This window comes from Choloepus didactylus, chromosome 9 (genome assembly GCF_015220235.1).
Source record: "Choloepus didactylus isolate mChoDid1 chromosome 9, mChoDid1.pri, whole genome shotgun sequence".
NCBI lineage: Eukaryota > Metazoa > Chordata > Mammalia > Pilosa > Megalonychidae > Choloepus > Choloepus didactylus.
In genome coordinates, this window is record NC_051315.1 from 91,075,283 (window position 1) to 91,094,670 (window position 19,388).

The window sequence follows — 19,388 nt, forward strand, 5'->3', positions numbered from 1 at the left end:
ACTGTATCCACAAAAAAGTTCTATCCCAAACCAAGTTTGGAACAATTTTTCTTTCCCATGTATTTACCCTTCCTTATGCACATTTCATGCTTTCTCAGTCAGGAAACACAAACCCCCCAACACCACCAGCACCTCCTCTCAATCTCTGCCACTTCTTGTTGCTTAAGACCAAGATCAAACACTCTCTTCCTTGTAATGCTTTCTTTCTACTCGAAACTCAAGTTCTTTTATTGTACTGTTTTTGCTTTTTATTGTTGTTACTTGTGTTCGTATCTCTTATTTTATCTATAAGAAACTATCTTTTCCACTGTATACATTCACTTGTATTCAATAAAGTTTGGAATAACAAGTGTTTAAAACTAAACCCGTACTATATGAGATATTCGTGATGCAATCTTCAAGGAAATATTTCACAATCTAAACTACTTACTGCTCAGTCAGGTTAGAGTCAGTGGTGAATAATTGAAAACCCAAAATAACAGTGTTTTAAGCAAGATGGATATTAATTTCTCTCTCTCGTACAGGCAGTCTGGAGGTCAGCGGTCTAGGGCTGTCACGGTGACTCCATGTTCCTTCTATCCTGTTGCTCCATCTTCCTCAGCATGTGGCTTCTTCCTCGTGGTTCAAGGTGGATGCTTATGTGTTAGCCATCACACTCTTATTCCTGCCAGCAGGAAGGAAGAAGGGGAGAATGGCATACCCCTTCTTTTTAAGGACACATCTCAGAAGTTGCACATAGCACATCTGATTATATCCCACTGGCCACAACTTCGTCACATATAGTACCCAGTAATAAGGAAAACCAAGGAATGTTCCCAGTTTCAAATTCATGGTTCTTCTACTAAGGAAGAAGAGAGAACAAATATTGAGGGAGAGTTAATATCTTTTATGAACATACTTCTGTATTTATTATGCAGAAAGATATATTATAGCATATCATTATAAAACGTGCACAAAAATTGAAATAGATGAAATAAGAAATAAATACAAATAGGGGTTCTAATTTTGTCCTCCTTCCCTTAATGGACTTTCTTAGGCAGACAACAATCAAACAGATATTACATATCCTCATTTATGCTCTTCAGATATCACACACATCATTTCAAAGGATAGTTCGATTGAAATCTAACAAAGAAGTTAGAGCAAAATGCTAACAATGTATGTTGTTACAATGTAACAACAATTGCTGAAACTCCCACATTTTGGGTCTGACAAACAAATTACGTGTCTGGACAAAATGTCTGCATTGAAAAACCCATTTGGGTTTTTTCACAGCATAGTAGAATTTGGTAAAGAGTTCAATATCTTCTTGTTTATGAAGTTTTAACTTTACTCCTATTGGGTTACCCAAATAGAATAAACAAGGAACACTGCTGTTCTGCTCATTGTGGTCATGAATTATAGGGCACTGGAGAATCATGTTAAGGTACTTTGGAGTCCAATTTCAATGTGCTGTGTGTGTACTACGTAGGCTTCCATTTAATGTGTGTGTAGATGTTAGACTTTTTCAACAAAGCTAGAGCTGAAGTTGCCCAACCAGTCAGGTTGTATTTCCCTAAGGCCCAAACCCAAAATTGACATCTCTCATTTTGCGTTGCAGAGTAAAACCAAGCAATCAAGGCCAGGCAGAGCCCTGCCACATAGCTACTCACTGACATCAATTACTTAGCCTAATTATCTTGACAAAGTATCCTGTTCATTTAAATCTTCCATTTTTGGAGGACTATAAAAGCAATAGGGACCAGAGGAAAAAAGGAGCATGCTAATTGCTAATGTCTAATATGTAGAATTTTGACTAGAGTCAGGCAGATACCCAAAGCCTTTTGCATAAAAAGACTTCAGGAACAGTTTAGAGAAAGTTCAAACAGGGCTTTGTGAAGAGAGACTCTGAATGAGAACATGGCTTAAGAGAGATGGAGGCTCTAGAAACGAAATTCTGATCATATTATGATGAATAAATGCGGAGATGAAGACATCAGTAAGACTGCCCAGAAATTCTCTGTTAACTTTAGATTGTAAAAGAATACATTTTTATAAAAAGCCAAGGAAGGGCATATAACCCAGCACACAAATTGTATTAGAAAATTGTCAGAATCGTTAATGCATTGATAAGCCAAGGCTTACAAGAGTGACAAAGTCAATACAACCTGTCATTTCACTTCTGTTTAGATCATGATGTGAACAAGAAAGTAAAGTCTACAATCCTGGAGATAACAGTATAATTCTGGTAGATGAGAGCAGCATTTCAATCAAGGAAAATTGCCTTCAAAATTTAAAAGGCAAGCATGGGTTAAAAAGGGACACGAATTTCCAGAAAAGAATGGCCTGATAAAAAGGATACAATACTTCATTTCCAAAGGATCTGCCTTCCAGGATTTTAAAGGAACCTGCAGGCGTGATTGTGAGATAACTCTAGGTAATGACTGAAACAAAGGAAACCTAAGACATGTCAAGAGGCTGGAACAAAACAGTCTGCTTGGGAGCAGATTCTAGGAACTACAGATGAGTAGATATGATGTTGTTATCTTGAAAAATTCCAGAATGTGCTGTTAAACAGGTGGTTTGTGGACCTTACAAAACAAAATGCTGGCTAGTAGAATCTAGTACATATTCATAGTGAAAACCCACTCCAAATTAGATTTATTTCCTTTTTTAATAGAGTAAATGAATGAGCAGATAAAGAAAAACATGCCGTGAACATGGCACAGAGGAACCCTTACAAGATAATCTCTTTAAATGACAATGTGAGAAATAATCTTAAAAATATGCCACAGGGGATTTTCTTTTTCTTTATAAGAAACAATTTCTTTTCTGATTTTATAAGCAATATATTTTTAAGCATGTGGACACATAGTATTCACTCCAAGATGCAATTCATTGTGAGATGATGCATCAATTTAAAAACAGCTTTTGGGAATGAAAAAGGAATTATATTAAATATAAAATTCATCCTTATTTCAGAAGCACTAAAATATTTTTTTAAAAAAGCACCTTAGAATTGAGGAAATGTAAACCCATATACACACAAACACACACACATATTTACAGGATTAAAATCATACATTTTATTCTCTTGGCATTTGGTTATAACCTTTGACCCCATGTCATTAAAAACTGTATAACAACATTTCTAGTGAATTAATCACATTTGTTTATTTAATTATTACTCCGTTGTTCTGAAAGTTTAAGTTGTTTTCCTTATAAATAATTTTGCAATTTCTTGCTCAGAAATATTCACCTGCGTTTCTGGTTAGTTCAGAATTTCAGAAGTGGCATATTGGGTAAAAAGATGTATATGCTTTGAAGATTCTTGATTCACAGTATCAAACTACTTCTCAGAAAGTTTGTACCAATTTATATCACCATCAGCAGTTTTTTAAGAGGACCAAATATACCACCATTCAAAATGACCTTTCCTTTGCAAATTCTTCATTAATTTGGCAAGCATAAAATATATGTCAATTTTTAAAATTTGGTTTGAATTTTTACTAACAGTGAAATTAAATATTTTCCATATGATGTTACTATTTGTGTTTCTTCTCTGTATTGTCTGTTCTTGTCTTTTGTTTATTTGTCTGAAACTTTACTATTTTCCTAATTGATTATGTGCTCTTGATATTAACCATTTTCTATCCTATTTGTTGCAATTTTAATGTTTTGGTAGTAAACATTTGTGTCATTTGGTTATAAATTGCCAATTCTTTTCTTTGTCTGTTTTTTCAAGCCCATTTTTAAGAATGTATGACTTTGGGAAGTTTACAAAATTTACTTCAATTGTTATATCTGATATTTGACCTTACTTCTAGCATCTTGTTTATTCTTTTTGCTTTTGTATAATGTCTTGCTGTTTATTTTGTGTGTTCCTGTGTTTAGCTCTGTGATTGGTGTTTTGATTGCTTTTATCTTCCATAGTGATTTGGAACATAGACATCCCCCCCTTTTTTTTACTGGTGGTTACTGCTAGGTTTTTCAAATTATATATGAATCTATATTTCACAAAATATCAAATTTTGAATGAAGCAAAATTTTAGGATTCTTTTCCTATTTTTATGTGAGATTAGGAATTTGTTATGGCTTAACTGTCCTTAACACTTAACCCATTTACTTTCTGGTCTTTATTGATATTTGGGATTTAGACCCAAATCACTGCTACCAAATTATTACTTTTCTATTTTATGAAGTTTTAAACAAATTTTTATATTTGTTTTATGTTTGTATATGGTTTTGTATGAATGTAACACTATTTTGAATTAAATATGTGTTTATCTGATTTTATTGTTCACACTAATCAGTGGCCCTTTTAAATTAGAACTTCTCCATTTCTTGGTCTTTGATTTTTTTATGTCATTCTCAGGGAGCTAGATTTTGAAAGGCCAGAGGAAATTTAACAATAAAGATGGTAAAGTAGTGCACTGAGGTTAAAACTAAATAAATACGGGTTGGGAGAGCCTTTGGTGATAATGTTTATGAAAAAGACTAGAAGGTTAGAGTCATGGTAGGCTCAATATGAGCAATGTAATGGTTACGAAAGCTGATGCAAATAACAATTGTCATGATAATAAGCATAAGTTGCAGAACAAAATGGTAATAATTCATCTTATTAAGCACCAGCCAGGCAGCCTTTGACTGGAGCACCCAGATCAGATCTGAGCACCAACAAGCATCCAAAAGAACAACTCAGACAAGAATCAGAAAATCATGTCACATGAAGAATCTTTGAGAAAACTGAGGGCTTTAAACCAGAAAAAAAAAAAAAAAAGATATTTAGGAGCTATAATATTCATGTATTTGTAGGGCTATGATAGAAAATAAAGACTCATTGCTCCCGGTGGCGTCTGTAGGACCCATGCATGAAGTTTCAGGAGAGAAGATTCTGACCCAGTAGAAGGAGGAGTTTGAAAAGGTAGAGTTGTCCAATTCTGGCATGCATTGCCTCAGACTCTACCATGCATTTCCTTAGAGAAAGATGATATCTATTGAAGACAGTACATCACCTATATGATGTTGGCCATGAAAATGGTTAATCAAAAATGTGCTTGAGACAAATATATTACTGTGTGTAATTTCCCAGTTTTCTCCTCCTTGCTATGCAACCCCTCACCCCCGCCACTGCCGCTACCCCATCCCATACACGTGCTAAAGAGAACTGTTTTTTTTACCTTTCTTTTCCCTCCCTTCATCTTTAAGGAGAGTATCAGATTTGGAGAAGAGGAAGGAAAATGGGAAACATTTCTGCTTGCTGGCTCGATTTCCAGAATCTTTTTTTCATAGAAAACAGGGAAAGTGTGATTAATATTTTTAAGAGGATTGCTTGCTATTTTAAAAAAGCTAAAAGGATGGGGGTTTGTGGGAAAAGAGAGATAGAAAAGCCAGGCTTTGGAGTGTGCAAGGCTCTGATGCATCTGCATGACATTGGAGAGCAGGAGAGCAGAGAAAAAGGGATTTGAACACGTTTGGAAGTAGAGACAATCTACTGTCCTGAAGTAAACACTTATGCCCCCGCTTAGATTGGCTTGGGACAAGAAGCTTGCAGTACAAACAACAGAGAATCAGGAGAAAGTAGAAGAGTTTCTGCTTCCCATTTGTATAGGTAAAAATTATAAGGCTCTTAATGATGAGGAACCAGAATTTTAAATCAGATCCCTTCTCTCACTTTATTGTATTTATGCAAATGGTTGCATACACTGGTGCTAACATTATAAGGTAAGTGTATAGGGTTGTTATGATGGCTTGAAGCTGTATGTACCTCCAGAAAATCATGTTCTTAAAGCTAATCCATTCCTGTGAGTGTAGATGTATTGTGGTTGGACATTTTAATTAGTGTATTTAAGACAGGTGGGTCTTAATCCTCTTACTGGAGTCCTTTATAAGAGGGTGAAATTCAGAGAAACATACAGAAGCTGAGAGAGAAGGACAGGAACAGAAGCTCAGAAAGAAAGCCACATACAGTGCAGCTGGAAGCTGACCTGAGAGAGAAGGACCAGCAGATGCCACCATGTGCCTTGCCATGTGATAAAGGAGTCCATGATCTCCGGATCACCTGTTGATGCCTTGATTTGGACATTTGCACAGCCTCAGAATTGTAAGCTTGTAAACTAATGAATCCCCATTATTAAAAGCCAGCCCATTTCTGATACGTTGCATTTTAGCAACTTTATCAAACTAAAACAGTTGTCATTCCATAGCATGGATTCACTCATCTGTATTGACCATTCTCTTCTTTGCATGTGTGTGTCTGCATGTGTATTACTTCCCCATTATAATCAAAATTCTATTGCTCAAGAGAGCAAAAAGGGGAAAGCAACACCCCTCCTAAATTTTGTCTTGTGGCTTATTTCTTTTTGGTCTGCTATACATTGTGGATATAAAAAGAAAGACTGCCTTTGGAAAGAGACCAGACTAAATGACTCCAAAACTCTGGCCCCACTCTAAGATTTTATATGCTTCTACCCAGGCACCAGATTCCATACAGAATTATACTAGATTGTTTAATATATACAGTGTGCTAGTTTGAATGTATTATGTCTCCCCAAATGCCATTATCTTTGATGTAATCTTGTGCAGGCAGACGTATTAGTGTTGATTAGATTGTAATTCTTTGATTCAGTGTTCCATGGAGATGCGCCCCACCCAACTATGGGTGATAACTCTGGATAATTTCCATGGAGGCATGGCCCCGCCCATTCAGAGTGGCCTTGATTAGTTCACTGGAGCCCTATAAAAGCTCGGACAGAAGGAGCGAGCTTGCTACAATCAAGGGGGACACTCTGAAGAATGCCAAGGAGCTGCAGATGAGAGACAGTTTGAAGACAGCTGTTGAAAGCAGACTCTTGCTCCAGAGAAGCTAAGAGAGGACAAATGCCCCAAGAGCAACTGAGAGTGATATTTTGAAGAGGAGCTGCAGCCTAGAGAGGAATGTCCTGGGAGAAAGCCATTTTGAACCCAGAACTTGGAGCAGGTGCCAGCCACATGCCTTCCCAACTAAAAGAGGTTTTCCAGATGCCATTGGCCAGCCTCCAGTGAAGGTACCTGATTGCTGATGTGTTACCTTGGAAATTTTATGGCCATAAGACTGTAACTGTGTAACCAAATAAACCCCCTTTATAAAAGCCAGTTAATTTCTGGTGTTTTGCATTGCTGCAGCATTAGTAAACTAGAACATACAGTATGATATGGGCAGGGTTATAACTCACCAAAAATTTCAAATATCAATCTATTTATAAATTTTACAATTAGATAAAAATATGCAGAAAAGGATTGTCTAGTTAAGTGATTATAATTAAGAAATACGTTTGATATATATTAGCAAAAAATGTGAGTAAGTTTTTGGTTAAAAAAAACACCTAGTGGTAGATAACAGATTTTGCACAGTTCTATGTAGACCCTTCATCCACCTAACATGGATTATTTATCACCAAATGCTAATCAGTGAGAATTCTTCTGTAGGAAGCATTTTGGTAAGTTCTTTTCAGATCATGAAGAAGAAGGCCTGACTTCCAGGAACTCATATTCAAGACAGAACATCCAATGAACGATGTCAGTTGGGTACTCCATTCTGCAACTATAAGGTGACACATTTTCAAAGACCAATGGCCTTCACCTCCTTCTCCTATTATACAATTACATTTAAGCCTGAAACTTTGCATCCAAAGCTATATGTGCTTTTATGACTTAGATATGATTCATCATCATCTTTTCCAAGATGAATTATCTCCCGGTTTCTACCAAGTTACAACAGCAGTAGAGTGCTTGTGAAGTGAGTTGTACAACTATGTGTCTTGGGAACACAGGTTCAGGGCACTACAGGAACTTCCAGCAAATGATCCTTTTAGTACTTTCACAGAATAAAGAGTTCAGAAAGGGCAAATAATCTCCTTCTCACTTACTTGGCACAAAGAGTGAAAAAGAGTAGGGGAAGAAGTCCCGTTGTAGCCAGTCTTCCAGGGTGGCTGAAAACTGCTCTGGGTCGGAATCATGACTGGCAGCTCTGTGCACCCCACTTCATGGCAGAGGAGAGAGACAAATGTACATTGTTTGAGTGTGGTTTTTATCCAAATTAGTGGAGGAGGCGGGGACCCTGCCAATGAGAATTCCTGTTCTGATAAACATCTGGGGCTGCTGGTTCTGGTTTCCTGGTTTAAGGTCTGACTGGGCCTTTTCATTAGACTTAGCATCTCCCCCACACAATAGAAAAGGAGGTGGGGGTAGCAGAAGGCCTAAGGATGGTTACTTTGAGTAGGTTTGTGACTTCCCCAGAGAAGGACATGGGGTAGGTGAGGTCTGGACGATGACTGCTTCACAGTCTGTGATTCCCTGACAGTACCATTCCATGAAAAGCCAGATGACATTAGATAAATTGAGAACAATACATGAAAATTTGTATTTGGATGAGTTTGTATTTGGATGAATTAAGGACAGAGAAGGACAAATGGCTTTGATGAACCATAATACATACAAAAGGGTCTACGCTTAATGCTTACACACACTAGATAATCAACAAATGTTGAGTTATTTCTTGCTACTCGAATATTCATATTTCCAAGTAAATCTAATTTCAAATTCAGTGTATCACTCAGAAGCACATTGAAATTTAAATTTCCTACAGCTTTAGTAGGCTTGTTTTTAGCATTGCTAGTGATAATCCCAGTTCATTTAGATTTCCATATAGGTGGAAAATTGGCTATGTGTCCTGTAAGATCCCAGCCAAATCTGATATTCTGGAGCTTTCTTTTAGGAGCCCACAATGGCTGGTGTAGATATGGAGCACCCCATTCACGTTCTTGATGGTGTTCCCTTTTGATCCTCAATGTATTTTGTGTTGGCACAACCATAAGATAATATCTAGCTCAGGCACTAAGACCTTTAATTCCTGCAGAAATTACAATCCTACATCTTCTGTCCTTCTGTGTGCTGTGGGCCCACAATGTCCACAGCAGTTTGCCTAGGGATATGTTACAGCCAGCAAAAGCATGATGTTTAAAAACCAGGAGTATTGAGAGAGGTCAGTTTGCATCTGACGTTGGGCTTTCTGTTTCCTATTATAGGTGCCCACCTTAATTGAAGGCACAATCCACAATATAGAGCCAAGGGCCTACGAGTGCTTAATAAACACTATTGGGCAATTAGGGTGATGATGGGTAACTGTCTCTGATGTCATTACTACTTGCCAAAGAATTAAACTACATTTACACTTTCAGTAATTATCTTTCATGCCAAATTGTTCCCATGTGGACCCAACTATTGCAATTTTAGACTGGATTCACACTATAGAAATGATTACTTAATTATGCTCCTGTGAGAAGAGCCCAGCTTTTGAAAGAAACAATTTTCACAACTCATTAGACAAGTCTTCTGTCCTTTTCTACATTGTTATTGTCTACTAAGTTGACGAAAGAGGTTGGAGGGAGTGCAGGAATTTTCACAGAAGACAGGTGGCGCTATAACTACTTTCCAGAGCTATGGCACTTCAAGTTCCACAACATTGAAGCTTTTCTTTTTAACTTTCTATTGTAGTAATATAAATACAACACAAAATTTCCCATTTTAACCATTTTCAAGTGTACACTTACATTCATAATATTGTGCTACCGTCACCAATATCCATTACCCCATCTTTTTTTGTCTTTTAATACTTTTTGCTTTTATTTAAAATTAATACATGCTCATGCTAAATTATTCACACCAAAAGGTGTACAAAGAAGAGTGCACTCCCTTCTTACCCAGATCCCTGCCCCACACTCTGTAAACACCCATAGATAGTGGTGCCTTGTACTGGATAGATATTTTTTTAAGCCCCAGAGATTTTAACTAGAAAGCAAAAAATGAAAGTCATACTCAACAGCAGTCAATCAGCAATTAGGTGCTGAGTAGCTATGTTCCAGGTACTGTGCTAGGGGCTGTGGATAGACCCTTCCCTGTTTCACCAAGTTTGTAGCTGATGGGGAGTACAATCAGCAGGACATTAGAACACGTTATCCTAAGAGTGTCAGGTGCTAAGGGAAATAGCAGACTTCCCAGAGTAGATTAAAAATTTTTGGAAAGACACCAGTAGACATGAATTAGTTAGGCAAAGAGAGGAAGGAAATATTGTTCTCTGAGAATAACTCCTGCAAAGGCCAGGAAGTGAGACAAAAGCATGGCAAATTTAAGGAACTGAAAAAAAAAATGTCATGTTTGGTTAAAACTTACATTTGAAGAAAGGCAAAATAAAGGAGACTAGAGAGGACAGAGTAACTCAGCGGCCATTGGCCACCTTCCCAATGTCCTTGTTATAGTGTTGTAGAAAGAATGTTGCACATGGATTAAGAGAGTCTCATTTCAAACACTGGCTAATTAACTACATATCAACCTCAGTTGCCTCATCTGTAAAGGAAAAGAAATCAAAGCTACCTCACAGGATTACTGAGAGAATTAAAGTCAATTGTATCATTCATGCAAGGATGCTGAGCAGAGGCCAGACAAATACAAACAGTAAGGCTCAACCAATGCCAAAAGCAAAAGTGACTTAATTAGTTAATTAAAAGGTTAGTCTAAGCCATTGCAATCTCCCTACTGGGATCCCCACATTTTCATGTGGCAAAGCCTCAAACCCCAGGTTCTGAACTGCCAGGCACTAAGCAATGGGGAGAATGTCCCTTCCCGTCCCCCATGGCAGGAACTCCTGGGGACCACTCTTCCTACCGCTGCCTGAGCCACTCTGAAGACTTTGCACACTACATCATAAGGCAACAGAGAACCTGCCTCCTACGGATTCATATTATTTAAAATATTACTTATCAAATACATGAATGCACTTTTACCCTTGGGGGATGGAGAGAAGTCTCTATTAATTGGGAAACAAATTTCCTCCTATTCAGACTGAAGTTGTAAAACCTGCAAACGAGTCACTTTTTAAAAGATTGTTTGCCTCCTTATTTGCTTGCTTTTGTAGCCATGGATAAACAGAAGCCCTAGCAGAAAGGTTATTTTTAAATGGGTTACCCTCAGACTGACAGAACACTCAACTTCTTTAAATGGTGGTACTTGGTTTAGCCTTACCCCAACTTTTTAATCACCTCAAACTGAAACTCTGTACCTATTAAGCGATAACTCCCTCTATATGCTCCCACTCCCCCACTCCCTGCCCCGGTACCATTAAAAACCACTGGGATGACTAATACATTTTTTTAAAATGTAAGTGTTGGCGAGGATGGGGAGAAATTGGAACACTTATACATTGTTGGTGGCATTGTAAAATGGTGCAGCCACTGTGTAAATCAGTTTGATGGTTCCTCAGAAAGTTGAAAATAGAATTACTACATGATCTGACAATCCCACTTCTTGGTATATAGCCAAAAGAATTGAAGGCAGGCAGTCAAACAGATATTTGTACACCAATGTGTATAGCAATATCATTCACAATTTCCAAAAGGTGGAAGCAGCCCAAGTGTCCATCAACTGATGAATGGATAAACAAAATGTGGTACGTACATACAATGGAGTACTATTCAGCCATAAAAAGGAAAGAGGTTCTGCTGCACGCGATGACAGAGATTAACATTGAAGACATCATGCTGAGTAAAATGAGACAGACACAAAAAGACAAATATTGTACCATCTCACTTATATGAAATATTTAGAATAAGCACATGTCATAGGGACAGATAGTAGATTGTAGGTCACAACATTGTTTTTAATGAAGCAGTTTTACTGCTAACTCCTTTAAGTATGTAACTTTAAATAAAGCACACACACATATGCATTACATAAATAGCATTTTTTACTGAATTCTGTGGAATTTCAAAGAAAGACCCTGAAGGCACTAATTGGGATAAGGCACATGCTGTCACAGACTTGCACATGACTGCCGGTGCAGATAAACGCTAACGTCCTACTCAGCAGGGACAGCCCTACTTCCCTTTCTTCAGTTAATTCTGGAAATTTCCAAATCTCCTGGGTTAAATAATGACAACATTGAATAAAGACATTTTTACTAGTCTCAGATTAATTGTCAATTTAGTTGGCAAGAGAGGGGAGAGGAGGCTGTTGGGAGGAGGGCGTTTTTTATAGTGTATCATAGTCGCTTCTAAACTTTAAGGAGATTTTCACTTTTAAGTATAAATACACACACAATTTATTTTTCAAAATTAATAATTCAGGAAATAACTTTTGAGAAAACGTGTAAAATTTTTTTAAGTGTGGTAAAGAACACAGGTGGCCTGCTGTAAATGAGATGATCACGCTTAAGTTTCTTCACAAAGATTTGTGTGCTTCCCTGGTTTCTGTTGGGTCTGTAACCTTTTACGAAGATTATTTAATTAAAATTTCCCAGTTGCTCCCCTGCATTTCTTCTGTGGAGCTGGTGCTTCCTCCATGTTGATGTTGCTTTCCCTTTCTCTAGGTTGATCTTGAGTTGCTTGAAAGAAAATCAAGTCAAAATGGTGGCCTAAAAATGTAAAACCTTTTACTCCAGAATATGATATAATTAGCTTCAGGACACTGTGATAACACTAATACAAGGATAAACACCAGCTTAGAAACTGGTAGGCAGATTAAATATCCAACCTACAGCATTCTTGTGCCTTTGGCAAGAATACAACCGAGGTGACTAGTTCCTTGGAAACAGTCTTAGATTGGGTAACAGTGGCTTTATTGAGATACTCTACTTCCCCAAGAGCCATCTAAACTTATCATCACCTTTCTCTCTTCACTTCAGGCCCCCTATCTGTTCTACTCTATATTCATTTAATTCCACAGATTTTTCTGAGCAAAGAGCCTTCCAGAACTTACAGGTAGCTCCATTCTTCCTGTGTGGCTGATCAGTTAGAGTCTTGCTTTAACTGCAGTGTGCTTACACATGTATATAGAAGGGAAAAATTAAAGCAACTCTCTTAAGTAATCCAGACAAGTTGCAATCATTTCAAATAATTCAGTTAATAAGTATTTTTTAAATATTACGTACCTAATCCTATACTGTGGGAAAGAGAAATACAGATCCCAATTTCTGCCTCCAAGATATTTTAATAAAGAAGTTGTAGAGTAAAATCTCCCAAACACAACGGGGACAACAAATACAACTTACATTAGAATATGGGGTAGTAGAAGTTCAGAGAAAGGAGAGGTAGCAGCTGAAAGATCAAATCAATCGAGGCCACCGTATGCTCTCCTTGACCTGAAGGCCCGCGTCTCCAATTCACTCACTTCACATGTGAGAAAGATCTGATCTGAAGTGTTAGTTTGGAGAACGAATAATTATAGAACTTAACTTCTACATTTTATTTAGTAGACCGTTGGGAATAACCAAAAACCAATGTGGCCCATGCCAGAATAGCTGTGGATGTATCCCAAACTCACTGTACCATCAGAATGAAGTCCGTGGGCTATCTCTACTGCTCATGTATGTGTGAAGAGTGATATGACCATTGTGGTAAAGCCCAATTGGTTTTCTAAAAGGAGACCTCTGGTAGTCAAGTTTATTTTTCTTTCTCATGTGCTATGAATGACATGGTACTCATACCACTGCATCGTTTCAACTATTTCCTGCAGTGCAGTTGGGCTTTGGAACTCAGTTATCCCAATTTTAAACCAGAAAAAGGAAGGGGGGTGGTGGGAAGGGCTTGACATTTTACAGTGAAGCATTTCATCACCCAACCTTTCTTTCCTCCAAAAACTATATTTTGGATATGAAAATTCCATTGCTTTAGCCTGAGGTCAAGTTTCACCATTCCATAGGTTCAGTTAACACACTCCAAATGAAAGAATCCAAACAGACATTTGATAAGCTATCTATCATGTATCTAATTCATGCCAGTTGATTAGAAGAATATATTCTGAAATGACTGACAGTTCTGTGACAATAGCAATTTATTACCTGTCAAGCTGCAAGATTTGCTTTTGATATACAAAAGTGAAATAATATTGAAATAAAACTAACTCTAAGTTAAAACAGGAATTCTACTTTTCCAAATAGATCCCAGAAGACTATGAAAAACATATTTGTCCGGGTAATAACAATTAGATAAGTGAGACATGGTCATTACATAGATGACAAACTTCAATGCAGAATGCTATGTAAGTGCTCCTACTTTAGTAAAATGAAAAAGTACTGCATTCAGTAACCGTAATGCAATAGAAATTTGGAATTCTAAATTTGGGGAGTAATATATGGCAAAAGTTTGGTAATTAGTATTAAGAATCTGACTTATTTCCTCTAAGTCGCTGAGTTTATCTCTGGGTTTCAGACTCATACAGTAGAGGAAATACGTTATAATAAGTTCTCTTTGACTTAAATGATTGATGTATTTAACATATGAAATCTGCTATTTTGTAGCTGAGGTTTATCCTGTTTTCCTATAGCTTCACAAACTTTCCATTTTAAATTGCAGAACTTCCATACTAATTATAAACTTTTATCTTTAAAAATGGTGCTGCCTTTCAGTCACTTGCTGTAGTTGGTTTGTTTTTTTTTTCCCCTAAAACCTTAGAGAAGATGACACTGTTCTTAACTGTGATCAAGGAAGATTTTATTTATCTAGCAGAGGCTCAAGGTCATATTAATACTCTGGAAAGTCTTGGTCAAAGGCAGAATTTAATGCAAAGCAAAACATTTAAATGCAAGATTCTACACTTACAACATACAAATGTTTATATATGTCAGCAAAAGAAACAAAGGTTCTCATTCTTTTCCATGATATAGAGACGTACTCTTGCTAGAGACCAAAAGGACTAAACTGCCAAACTGGCTTAACACAGTTGCTGAGCCCCAAGGAACATCCCAGGAAAGACTGTGGCACTGAGGGGAATCTTACTCATTGGTCCCAATCTTGGCTGAGAGGCAAATTACCTTTTGGGCAGAAAGTAGGGAGCGCTCAGAAACGGAGGGTTGTAGAAGAGAAGGAAGAGAATTTCTCATCATTTGGTCTGTGAAGCTCATTTTTTCTAATACTGATTTTAAAAAAGAAGAAAACAGAATTAGCCCATTGGCTACCAAATACTCAGCAGCAGGATGGATTTCTCTGAACTTCTTTTACAGCAGAGCAATGGACACAAAAAGTTTTACTGCTAGGATTGACTGAAATTACATGTTGGGAGGACTCTCCAAAACTTCTCAACTCATGCATCTGATTTCTTGAAATAATTTATATTAAAATACAGCAGCACTCATTAGGTGCATTCTATGCTATTACCTTAAAATGTAGAGCAAAATAACAGAAAAAAAAAAATGAGAACAAGAAAGACAAAAGATGAAATGATCCAGAATTGTTTTTTTTTTTTTTTAAATATACCATAGGTCAGACTGTTTTCATTCTTCTAAGGCCTTAATTTTAAAGCCTCAACCACCTTGAGTCACTCAATAGAAACACAAATCTAAGCAGGAGGCAGTGAAGACTAGCATTTTTTTTTAAGACATGCAAATGGAGAAAATAAGATATGTTTTGTTCCACTAGAAATATGACTCTTTGCTTTCCCAATCTAACCAGTGCTTGTTCTTGTAATATGAATAATATAACTGTAACTCATCAGAATTGTCTACATTTTAATTTGAAAAATAGTTCCTATGTTAATCTTTAATAGCCTGTCTTCTGGATCAACAGTAAGAGTTACAAAAGAAGTCATTTTCGGTGGCATAATTAAGGCCCATGAGAAGGATATTTAGTAGTGCGGTGCCATTCTCCTTTTCATCCAATGGCCTCACTGGTATATAGATCCACCATTTGATCAGTGCATCTGGCCCCCAGGGCTTCATGGTCTGCAAGCCACAACCTACTAATAAGCACCCTCCAGCTTGTTTGCTAAACAGATCTGTCCTGGCAGGCACCCAAAAACTCTAGTCCTTGAAACTTGGAGCTCTTTAACTTGCATGGCCTATTGTGTGGCAAGCAAGAGAATAAACTATGTACCTCATAAATGCAGAGCAATTATGGATCAGTTAGTAATACAGCTGTGGTTCCAAAGATTGCTTACCTAAACCAAATGGAGACCTAATTTATTTTTGTATTGTCTTTGTGAAAAGCCAAACAAACAGCCCTGTGCAGCTTGTATACACAGTAAAGAAAATGGCTGTGTTTTCTTTATAAACAAGATGGCAGTTGTTGACTAATAGAAGTCACCTTCGGTAGCTGAAGGTTTTTGTTTTTATATTAGGAACCAAGCCATTGTTTGGTGTAGATTCATTAGGTTGTTTGAGGAAACACAGTAGAATGCTTTCTTTGATGGAAGGTCAGTGTGTCTGAGGCAGAGAGACTGAGTAGTGCTGTTCCTATTTATAGATACCAGATAAGATACTGTCAACTTCAAGCATAAAAATGAAGTAGCCTTCATTAAAAAAAAAAAAAGGTAAGGTAATTTGAGTCCATGTACATTAATCTGCCAAAAATTAAAATAATGGTTTCTTTTAGAAAGCACTGTGCCATTCAAATTAAAATTTGCCAATTTATGTATCCTTACTGTACAAAAACAAAACAAACAAGACCACATCAAGTCTGTAGAGGTATTAGTATTAAAACGCCTGGAAATAGTTTAGTGTAGCAACAGCCTATACTTTTACTCCATAACTAATGCTTTTCATCCTGTTTGAGCATCTAGACTGATAAGTGCTTTACATAACAAATCTTATACCCACAAGAAAGTTGTGAGGAGACTTGTGATTTTTATTTTAAGAAATCTATAATAATTTTGAAAGTATCAGCACAGATAAGTAATAAAAACAGAGTAAAACTGGTTTGAAGGAGACACACTAGAACTCACCTGACTCCACTATTTATTACCCACATGACCTTAAGCAAGTAACGTACTTCACTGCACCTCAGTCTCCTCATCTGTAAAATGGGGTAACTTACTCTGTATCACAGAGGGATGTTGAATAGGAAAAGTAAGTTAAGAGATGAGTAAGTGCTTAGTGATGTGCGGACACTTACACATGTAAACTCTTGTTGCTGCTAAATAGAAACAAAAGTGAAGAACTACTGGATACATATTTGTATGGTTGTGAACCGCCGGACAGATTTCTTTCAAACTTTTTTTTTTAATTCAGTTTTATTGAGATATATCCACATACCATACAGTCATCCACAGTGTACAATCAGTTGTTCACAGTACCATCATGAAGTTGTGCATTCATCACCACAATCAATTTTTGAACATTTCCTTTACTCCAAAAAAATAATAATAATAATAATAAAATTAAAATAAGACTAAAATTAAATTTAAAAAGAACACCTGGAACATCTCATCCCCCCCATCCTAACCTATTTTTTAAATTAATTTTTGTCCCCATTTATCTACTCATCTATCCATACACTAGATAAAGGGAGTGTGAGCCACAGGTTTTCACAATCACACAGTCGCACTGTGTAAGCTACATAGTTATGCAATCATCTTCAAGAATCAAGGCTATTGGGTTGTAGTTCCACAGTTTCAGGTATTTACTTCTAGCTATTCCAATGCACCAAAAAACTAAAAAGGGATGTCTGTGTAACACATAAGAATACCCTCCAGAGTGACCTCTCGACTCCATTTGAAATCTCTTAGCCACTGAAACTTTATTTTGTTTCATTTCTCTTCCCCCTTTTGGTCAAGAAGATTTTCTCAATCCCATAATACCAGGTACAGGCTCATCTCCAGGAATCATGTGGGATCAACTTTTAAATATACTTAAAATGAACTTGATTTAGGGATGGAGTGGTGATTTATGATGTGTATAGAATTTTGAATTGTCTCTTCTTACCTTTGGATTTGTTAACTAGTCCTGACCCTGGTGCTTTATAGATTGATCTGGCAATTTAGAGAGGGAAAGTTGGGCCACAGCGAGTAGGTGTTTAATGCCAACGCCCATGGCTACCAAACTGAGACGTGCTCTAAATGTAGAATTCACACAAGATTTTGATGACTTCATATAAAAAAAGGACTGTAAAATATCTCATAACCATCTTGGTATATAAAAGTTTTCCACTGGACCCTTAGATCAGAGTTTGAGCCATGACATGGTAACACGATGAGGAATCAGAGACCCTGGCAGGCCCTCTCTTCCCTGTATAACTCTTGCCACCTTTATAGGAATATTTCAATTTTATTATAAACCACCCCACAAAAAAATTAAAAATAACAGAATTGAAACCCTCAGCATATTCAGTAAATATTTTCCCAAATGCTTAGCTCAATTTTTTATGAATTGGTAAATGACACATTTTTGGAAATGGAAAACTATGGCCCATTATTTCATTCTAAAGATATTTAGCAAGCTCCTTCTCAGTGCCAGGTGCTATTCTCAGTTCCAGGGATATAGTGGTAAATAAGACAAACAAAGTTGGTGCCCTCATGGAGTTTGCAACAAACAAATGCATAAGTAAGTATATAATATTATGGCAGTAGTGATAAATACTCTAAAGAAACATAAAACAGAGAATAGAAGGTTACCAGGAAAGACTTATCTAAGGTGGAGACATTTAAAGAGAAAGCAAAATGAAGTGAGGGTGGGAGTTCCATCTTAGAAGAAACAGCAGATGCAAAGGCCCTGTGGTGGGAAAAAGCAAGAAATCCATGTGGCTAGAGTATGATGATTAAAGGCAAGATAGAAATCATATAGGGCCTAAAAGCCTTTGTAAGGACTTTGAACTTTATTCTGAGGGTAATAGGAAGGTATTACAGCTGTGTTGCTCAATATGGTAGCCATCAGCCACTTTTGGCTCCTGAGCACTTGGAGAATGGCTAATCCTAACTGACATGTACTGTAGGTGTAAAACATATGCAAGATTTGGATGATAGTATGAAAAAAGAAATGCAAAATATCTCAGTAATTTTGTCATATTGATTACATGTTGAAATGATGTTTTGGTTATATTGGGCAAAATAAAAAATAATATTAAAATTAATTTCACCTTTTTTGTCCTTTTTAAAAATATGGATAATAGGAAAATTTTATGTGGCTCACATGTTTCTATTGAACAGCACTGAATTAGAGGGCTTGAGCAAGAAAGAGAGTGTCATGATCTCTTTCAAAAATTACTCTTAAATACATGGGGTTTATTAAATTATTTTCTTTACTTTTCTATGTATTTAAACTTTTCCATAATATAGTTTCTTAACACATACAAGGTTGCACTAACATGGTAGAGAGACCCCATAGCTTTTTTAGTAATAACAAAGGCAAACAGAGAAGCATTCACCCTTTTCCTTTCCTAAAAGTGCCACAGTCCGGATTCTGAAATGGTCCTGAATCAGGCCCTGATCTTAGAGGACTGTGGTCTTCTGATGGCCCCTCAGAGATTAACTGAATCCTGCCTCTAGCAGAAAATCAATTCTGCCTGGTATGCACGGTGTGGTCCAAATCCAAATCTCCTAACGCATCCTCTAAATGCAGTAAAGAACAGCAAGAACAATGAAAACACACACATGAATAAAAGACAGAGACA

General features: G+C 36.9%; 1 protein-coding gene across 1 annotated transcript in view; it reads right to left on the minus strand.

Annotated features, from left to right (window-relative positions):
- Window positions 1-692: 692 nt before the first annotated feature.
- FTCDNL1 (formiminotransferase cyclodeaminase N-terminal like) overlaps window positions 693-19,388 on the minus strand; it is a 158,307-nt gene continuing 139,611 nt past the window's right edge. Inside the window, exon 11 of the transcript XR_005218767.1 lies at window positions 693-841. The gene's annotated coding sequence lies outside the window, so the exon portion shown is untranslated. The remainder of the gene's footprint in view (window positions 842-19,388) is intronic.